This window comes from Prenolepis imparis, unplaced genomic scaffold (assembly GCF_030444845.1).
Source record: "Prenolepis imparis isolate NDT839.2.m4 unplaced genomic scaffold, iyPreImpa1.0 SCAF_49, whole genome shotgun sequence".
In the NCBI taxonomy this organism is placed as follows: domain Eukaryota; kingdom Metazoa; phylum Arthropoda; class Insecta; order Hymenoptera; family Formicidae; genus Prenolepis; species Prenolepis imparis.
The window spans coordinates 56,891-66,193 of NW_028141207.1; positions in this window are offsets into that span (position 1 = coordinate 56,891).

A 9,303-nucleotide genomic window follows, 5' to 3' on the forward strand; every position below is an offset into this window, starting at 1 on the left:
CAAGAAGGAGAAATGTTTCATAAAGTATCTAAAATCTTTTCTGCTATCATACAAAAAAATTTATTTTATTTCCATTTTATAGATTTTGGACGCTAATATTACTTTGAAATATTTTCACAGAATTTTGTTTTTAATTTTGCTTTTATAGACAATTATTGTATAAATTAACAACAAAATTGCAATAAAAAGCCAATAAAACACGAACAATCTTTCGTTTATGGAATAAAAGTATCGAAGAAACTCAATTAAGAGTTCGATGGTTTCTTTCAAAAAATCTATATTTTTTAAAAAGATAAATTTTATTTGTTTTTCTGCAAAGGTTAAAAAGAACTCAAAAGTTAAAAAAACTTTCAAAAAAAACAAATAAAATTTATGAGAAAATATATTTTTTTCTTTCAAAGAAAGAAATCATAGATTTTCTAGTCACATAGAAATATTCAATGAAAATGTAAAAAAAGAATATATCGTTCAACTTACCTTTTTCGAATAAATACAGATATTGATAAAAAAGATCGCCTGAAAGTTGCTTTTACTTCTGTTGCTACGTCTGTCAATCTCAACGTCGCTGGTCTGTAACTAGTATTTTTTACAACTTTCGATCTATATACTCACAAAGCACAAATAAAGTATGTATATTATTGTGTAGAAAAACGCATTGCTACATAAATTATAATCAATATTTTTATTTCAAAAATTGAAAAACCCATTTAGAAATAAAAAAGTGAAAAGAATGAACCTAACACAGGACCTCTATATGTGAGATACGCTTGAGTGTTCTAGATCACAATTATTTTTAGTGAATGATATGATATTAAGTTAGAGAACTGATTGATAGATCTTTAGCATATGAAACTATATTGGTAAAAATTAAAACTTATGATTCATGACGCAAGCGAAATCACTGATAAATTTTCACTTTTCACGTTTTCATTCTAACAAAAAAATTACATGATTGATACCTTTTACATAAGACGATTTTAGAACCATCGCATAAACTTCTAAAACGGCAAATACAATGAGAATTATTTGTGCATCCTGCACATTTTATGTATGTACTTATCATATGTACATTTTGTATACATCTTATGTACATTATATGTATATACATGGCATGTACTTTAATGTATTGCCACAATTATGTGCACATATGTATATACGTGGTATGTACGTTAATGTATATCCAAATGATGTATATACACAGTATATACATGGTATGTACTTTAATGTATTGCCACAATTATATACATATATGTATATACATGGCATGTACGTTAACGTATATCCAAATTATATATATACACAGTATATACATGGCATGTACTTTAATGTATTGCCACAATTATGTACATATATGTATATACATGGCATGTACTTTAATGTATATCCAAATTATGTGCACGAATGTATATACATGGCATGTACTTTAATGTATTGCCACAATTATGTACATATATGTATATACATGGCATGTACTTTAATGTATATCCAAATTATGTGCACGTATGTATATACATGGTATGTACTTTAATGTATTACCACAATTATGTACATAATGTATATACATGGCATGTATTTTAATGTATATCCAAATTATGTGCACGAATGTATATACATGGTATGTACTTTAATGTATTACCACAATTATGTACATATATGTATATACATGGTATGTACTTTAATGTATATCCAAATTATGTATATACATAGTATGTACTTTAAAGTATTGCACCAATTATGTACATATATGTATATACATGGCATGTACTTTAATGTATATACAAATTATGTGCACAAATGTATATACATGGTATGTACTTTAATGTATTGCCACAATTATATACATATATGTATATACATGGCATGTACGTTAACGTATATCCAAATTATATATATACATAGTATATACATGGCATGTACTTTAATGTATTGCCACAATTATGTACATATATGTATATACATGGCATGTACGTTAATGTATATCCAAATTATGTATATGAGATGTATATACATAGTACATACAAGATAATTTTTTCATATTATGAAGAAAAAATGCATATACATAGCATATCCGAGGTTATGTGGGATGTATCGTTACCATTTTACTATTTCTTTCATAATAATAATTACTTTCATGCTACGCTACCATCTTATTATTTCTTTCATAAGTATATAATTATTTATGTAAAATAAGGAAGCAAATAAAAGCTAATAATAATAAATAATGTAAAGATAATTATGTTATGAATGCTATGTGCTATAAAAATGTATATAAATTCTTTATTATAGCTCATATCATTTATAGCACTATTATCTTTACATTATTTATTATTATTAGCTTTCATTCGCTTCCTTATTTTATATCAATAATTATGTACTATAAAAGAAATAGTAGGATGGTAGCGTAGCATGAAAGTAGTTATTATTATGAAAGAAATAGTAAAATAAAATGGTAACGATACATGTGATATGCAATATACTACATACATGTGATATGCAATACTACTTATATGTGATATACTATATTTTTTTCATAATAATATAATAATAACTATTTTCTTGTTACGTAACCATCCTATTATTTTTTCATAAGAATATAATTGTTAATATTGTTATAAAAAATATGAATAAGAATATAATTGTTAATATTGTTATAAAAAATATGAAATAATTACTTGATTCTTATAAATCTCTTCTTCTTCTTCTATCAATCAATTATGATCCTGGATAACCGCACACTTAACCTATCATATGTCAAAAGATCTAATACATAACCCCGCACGCTGCTAATATCGCGAAGCGCCACTAACGCCGTCTGTTGTGAAACGTGAGAACAGTACAAGATTACCACTACATGCATCTATTGCATGTGTTGTTTACGTGTGATATACGTGTATGCATGTGTTGTATACGTGTGATTAATAATGCGTGTAGCACGATAGATACCACTATGTATGCGTGAACGATGATGACGTGGACGTTTCTTAAACGAAATTTTTCATATTTAGACTTTGCATTATTATATTTCCGCTTACAAAGCACGTAGAGCAAAAATAAAGACACTTTCATTATATAATTCGACCTCAATCTATCGATTAAACCTAGTAAAAACTCGATCGCTTCAGCCGTTATTGAGCATCCGAATCTATGACTATCTCGAACTGTCCGATTCGCGTAAAGATACACGGTGCCTCGCTTCTGAGAGCCGGCTTCGCCCAAACTAGGCGCGAGACACTACCGTGTCTCTTGATTCTCTAAACATGTTAAGAAATATTGTTTACCCATTTATTTTCAACACACTTCGATACAAAATTTCTATTCTCTCGTCGAAGTAAAAATTATTCTCTAAACATGTTAAGGAATATTGGTTACACATTTATTTTCAATACACTTCGATTCAAAATTTCTATTCTCGTCAAAGTTAAAAATTATTCTCGAAACATGTAATATTGTGTTTTTATTTAATATTAAAATTTAATCTTTATAAAATATCTTTGTTAAGGAATATTGGGGTTACACATTTATTTTCAATACACTTGGATTCAAAATTTCTATTCTCGTCAAAGTGAAAATTATTCTCGAAACATGTAATATTGTGTTTTTATCCTTTCTTTAAAAAAGGCATGTTAAGTCGATTCTTGAATGTATCGCAGTCCACTCGAATGTATCGAAGTCATTTTCAAAGTCTCGAAGTGTATTGTTGCCTCTTTTCCGCAATGCTAATTGGCTCTCTGTCGATTTGCGTTGTGTGTTATATTCGTAGCATCGAAAGGCTGTCATCGCGAGGGTTAGCAGTTAGCAGTTTGACAGTTAGTCCAAAACAAAATTAAATAAAATAATGTTTTAAATAATAAGTTATAATACTTTAAACTTGATTAATATTTTCGCGGAAAAGCGGCAACAATACTTGCGAGAATCGACTTAATATGTTTTTTTTTAAAAAGAAAATTTACTATGTTCTTTTTCGTTTTCTAATTTCTATTCGTGAAGAATATGCTCCCAGTTTACAACTTCCAACTCGTTTTTATAATCTGGATGATCCCTAATTATGTGTAGTTTGAAAGGATCCAAACTTTCAAACATTTTAAATCTTTGTTCACATATCTTGCATTTGGCGTTTCTAGCTTCCATTTTAAAATATCTCATTACCCAATTCAAACATTTTAAATCTCTGTTCACATAACTTGCATTTTGCACATTTAGCTTCCATTTTAAAATATCGCATTATCCAATTCTTTTCTGCCATCGTTATATCCACTCTACTATCACCGATCCTGTTTTGCGAATAGAAGATGAGTTTCTAATCGCGCGAGAAGTGATATTCTAAGTAAATAAAAGAAGAAGGTCGCGAACAGATGTGTAAATCTGTTGAAAATGACAAAAGCTACACAGGTTAAATCAACAATTGAAAATTAAAATTTTTAAACCGCGGATCCCATACAGCGCGGATTCATTTTACGTATATTAGATCAAAAAGTTGTACGCTGGTATGCTGATGGTACCATCATAATGTGCAGTCAATGTAATGTTAAAATATATGAAAGAATAATTTTTGGCTCGCTTTAAACAATTACAAATTTAAATTTTTAAAACGCGGATCCCATACGGCGCGGATTTATTTTACGTATATTAGATCAAAAAGTTTGTACGCTGGTATGCTGATGGTACCATCATAATGTGCATATAATGTACAGTTCAAATATATGAAAGAATAATTTTTGGCTCGCTTTAAACAATTAAAAAAAAAATTTTTAAACCGCGGATCCCATACGGCGCGGATTTATTTTACGTATATTAGATCAAAAAGTTTGTATGCTGGTATGCTGATGGTACCATCATAATGTGCATATAATGTACAGTTGAAATATATACAAGATTAATTTTTGGCTCGCTTTAAACGATTGAAAATTAAAATTCTTAAACCGCGGATCCCATACGGCGCGGATTCATTTTACGTATATTAGATCAAAAAGTTTGTACGCTGGTATGCTGATGGTACCATCATAATGTGCAGTCAATGTAATGTTAAAATATATGAAAGAATAATCTTTCGCTCGCTTAAAACAATTGAAAATTAAAATTTTTAAACCGCGGATCCCATACGGCGCGGCTTAATTTTACGTATATTAGATCAAAAAGTTTGTACGCTGGTATGCTGATGGTACCATCATAATGTGCATATAATGTACAGTTCAAATATATACAAGATTAATTTTTGGCTCGCTTTAAACAATTGAAAATTAAAATTTTTAAACCGCGGATCCCATACGGCGCGGATTCATTTTACGTATATTAGATCAAAAAGTTTGTACGCTGGTATGCTGATGGTACCATCATAATGTGCAGTCAATGTAATGTTAAAATATATGAAAGAATAATTTTTGGCTCGCTTTAAACAATTAAAAATTAAAATTTTTAAACCACGGATCCCATACGGCGCGGATTCATTTTACGTATATTAGATCAAAAAGTTTGTACGCTGGTATGCTGATGGTACCATCATAATGTGCAGTCAATGTAATGTTAAAATATATGAAAGAATAATTTTTCGCTCGCTTAAAACAATTGAAAATTAAAATTTTTAAACCGCGGATCCCATACGGCGCGGATTAATTTTACGTATATTAGATCAAAAAGTTTGTACGCTGGTATGCTGATGGTACCATCATAATGTGCATATAATGTACAGTTCAAATATATGAAAGAATAATTTTTGGCTCGCTTTAAACAATTAAAAATTTGAATTTTTAAACCGCGGATCCCATACGGCGCGGATTTATTTTACGTATATTAGATCAAAAAGTTTGTACGCTGGTATGCTGATGGTACCATCATAATGTGCATATAATGTACAGTTGAAATATATACAAGATTAATTTTTGGCTCGCTTTAAACAATTGAAAATTAAAATTTTTAAACCGCGGATTCCATACGGCGCGGATTCATTTTACGTATATTAGATCAAAAAGTTTGTACGCTGGTATGCTGATGGTACCATCATAATGTGCATATAATGTACAGTTGAAATATATGCAAGATTAATTTTTGGCTCGCTTTAAACAATTGAAAATTAAAATTTTTAAACCGCGGATCCCATACGGCGCGGATTCATTTTACGTATATTAGATCAAAAAGTTTGTACGCTGGTATGCTGATGGTACCATCATAATGTGCAGTCAATGTAATGTTAAAATATATGAAAGAATAATTTTTGGCTCGCTTTAAACAATTAAAAATTAAAATTTTTAAACCACGGATCCCATACGGCGCCGATTCATTTTATGTATATTAGATCAAAAAGTTTGTACGCTGGTATGCTGATGGTACCATCATAATGTGCAGTCAATGTAATGTTAAAATATATGAAAGATTAATTTTTGGCTCGCTTTAAACAATTAAAAATTAAAATTTTTAAACTACGGATCCCATACGGCGCGGATTTATTTTACGTATATTAGATCAAAAAGTTTGTATGCTGGTATGCTGATGGTACCATCATAATGTGCATATAATGTACAGTTGAAATATATACAAGATGAATTTTTGGCTCGCTTTAAACAATTGAAAATTAAAATTTTTAAACCGCGGATCCCATACGGCGCGGATTCATTTTACGTATATTAGATCAAAAAGTTTGTACGCTGGTATGCTGATGGTACCATCATAATGTGCAGTCAATGTAATGTTAAAATATATGAAAGAATAATCTTTCGCTCGCTTAAAACAATTGAAAATTAAAATTTTTAAACCGCGGATCCCATACGGCGCGGATTAATTTTACGTATATTAGATCAAAAAGTTTGTACGCTGGTATGCTGATGGTACCATCATAATGTGCATATAATGTACAGTTCAAATATATGAAAGAATAATTTTTGGCTCGCTTTAAACAATTAAAAAAAAAATTTTTAAACCGCGGATCCCATACGGCGCGGATTTATTTTACGTATATTAGATCAAAAAGTTTGTATGCTGGTATGCTGATGGTACCATCATAATGTGCATATAATGTACAGTTGAAATATATACAAGATTAATTTTTGGCTCGCTTTAAACGATTGAAAATTAAAATTCTTAAACCGCGGATCCCATACGGCGCGGATTCATTTTACGTATATTAGATCAAAAAGTTTGTACGCTGGTATGCTGATGGTACCATCATAATGTGCAGTCAATGTAATGTTAAAATATATGAAAGAATAATCTTTCGCTCGCTTAAAACAATTGAAAATTAAAATTTTTAAACCGCGGATCCCATACGGCGCGGCTTAATTTTACGTATATTAGATCAAAAAGTTTGTACGCTGGTATGCTGATGGTACCATCATAATGTGCATATAATGTACAGTTCAAATATATACAAGATTAATTTTTGGCTCGCTTTAAACAATTGAAAATTAAAATTTTTAAACCGCGGATCCCATACGGCGCGGATTCATTTTACGTATATTAGATCAAAAAGTTTGTACGCTGGTATGCTGATGGTACCATCATAATGTGCAGTCAATGTAATGTTAAAATATATGAAAGAATAATTTTTGGCTCGCTTTAAACAATTAAAAATTAAAATTTTTAAACCACGGATCCCATACGGCGCGGATTCATTTTACGTATATTAGATCAAAAAGTTTGTACGCTGGTATGCTGATGGTACCATCATAATGTGCAGTCAATGTAATGTTAAAATATATGAAAGAATAATTTTTCGCTCGCTTAAAACAATTGAAAATTAAAATTTTTAAACCGCGGATCCCATACGGCGCGGATTAATTTTACGTATATTAGATCAAAAAGTTTGTACGCTGGTATGCTGATGGTACCATCATAATGTGCATATAATGTACAGTTCAAATATATGAAAGAATAATTTTTGGCTCGCTTTAAACAATTAAAAATTTGAATTTTTAAACCGCGGATCCCATACGGCGCGGATTTATTTTACGTATATTAGATCAAAAAGTTTGTACGCTGGTATGCTGATGGTACCATCATAATGTGCATATAATGTACAGTTGAAATATATACAAGATTAATTTTTGGCTCGCTTTAAACAATTGAAAATTAAAATTTTTAAACCGCGGATTCCATACGGCGCGGATTCATTTTACGTATATTAGATCAAAAAGTTTGTACGCTGGTATGCTGATGGTACCATCATAATGTGCATATAATGTACAGTTGAAATATATGCAAGATTAATTTTTGGCTCGCTTTAAACAATTGAAAATTAAAATTTTTAAACCGCGGATCCCATACGGCGCGGATTCATTTTACGTATATTAGATCAAAAAGTTTGTACGCTGGTATGCTGATGGTACCATCATAATGTGCAGTCAATGTAATGTTAAAATATATGAAAGAATAATTTTTGGCTCGCTTTAAACAATTAAAAATTAAAATTTTTAAACCACGGATCCCATACGGCGCCGATTCATTTTATGTATATTAGATCAAAAAGTTTGTACGCTGGTATGCTGATGGTACCATCATAATGTGCAGTCAATGTAATGTTAAAATATATGAAAGATTAATTTTTGGCTCGCTTTAAACAATTAAAAATTAAAATTTTTAAACTACGGATCCCATACGGCGCGGATTTATTTTACGTATATTAGATCAAAAAGTTTGTATGCTGGTATGCTGATGGTACCATCATAATGTGCATATAATGTACAGTTGAAATATATACAAGATGAATTTTTGGCTCGCTTTAAACAATTGAAAATTAAAATTTTTAAACCGCGGATCCCATACGGCGCGGATTCATTTTACGTATATTAGATCAAAAAGTTTGTACGCTGGTATGCTGATGGTACCATCATAATGTGCAGTCAATGTAATGTTAAAATATATGAAAGAATAATCTTTCGCTCGCTTAAAACAATTGAAAATTAAAATTTTTAAACCGCGGATCCCATACGGCGCGGATTAATTTTACGTATATTAGATCAAAAAGTTTGTACGCTGGTATGCTGATGGTACCATCATAATGTGCATATAATGTACAGTTCAAATATATGAAAGAATAATTTTTGGCTCGCTATAAACAATTGAAAATTAAAATTTTTAAACCGCGGATACAATACGGCGCGGATTCATTTTACGTATATTAGATCAAAAAGTTTGTACGCTGGTATGCTGATGGTACCATCATAATGTGCAGTCAATGTAATGTTAAAATATATGAAAGAATAATTTTTGGCTCGCTTTAAACAATTAAAAATTAAAATTTTTAAACCACGGATCCCATACGGCGCGGATTAATTTTACGTATATTAGATCAAAAAGTTTGTACGCTGGTATGCT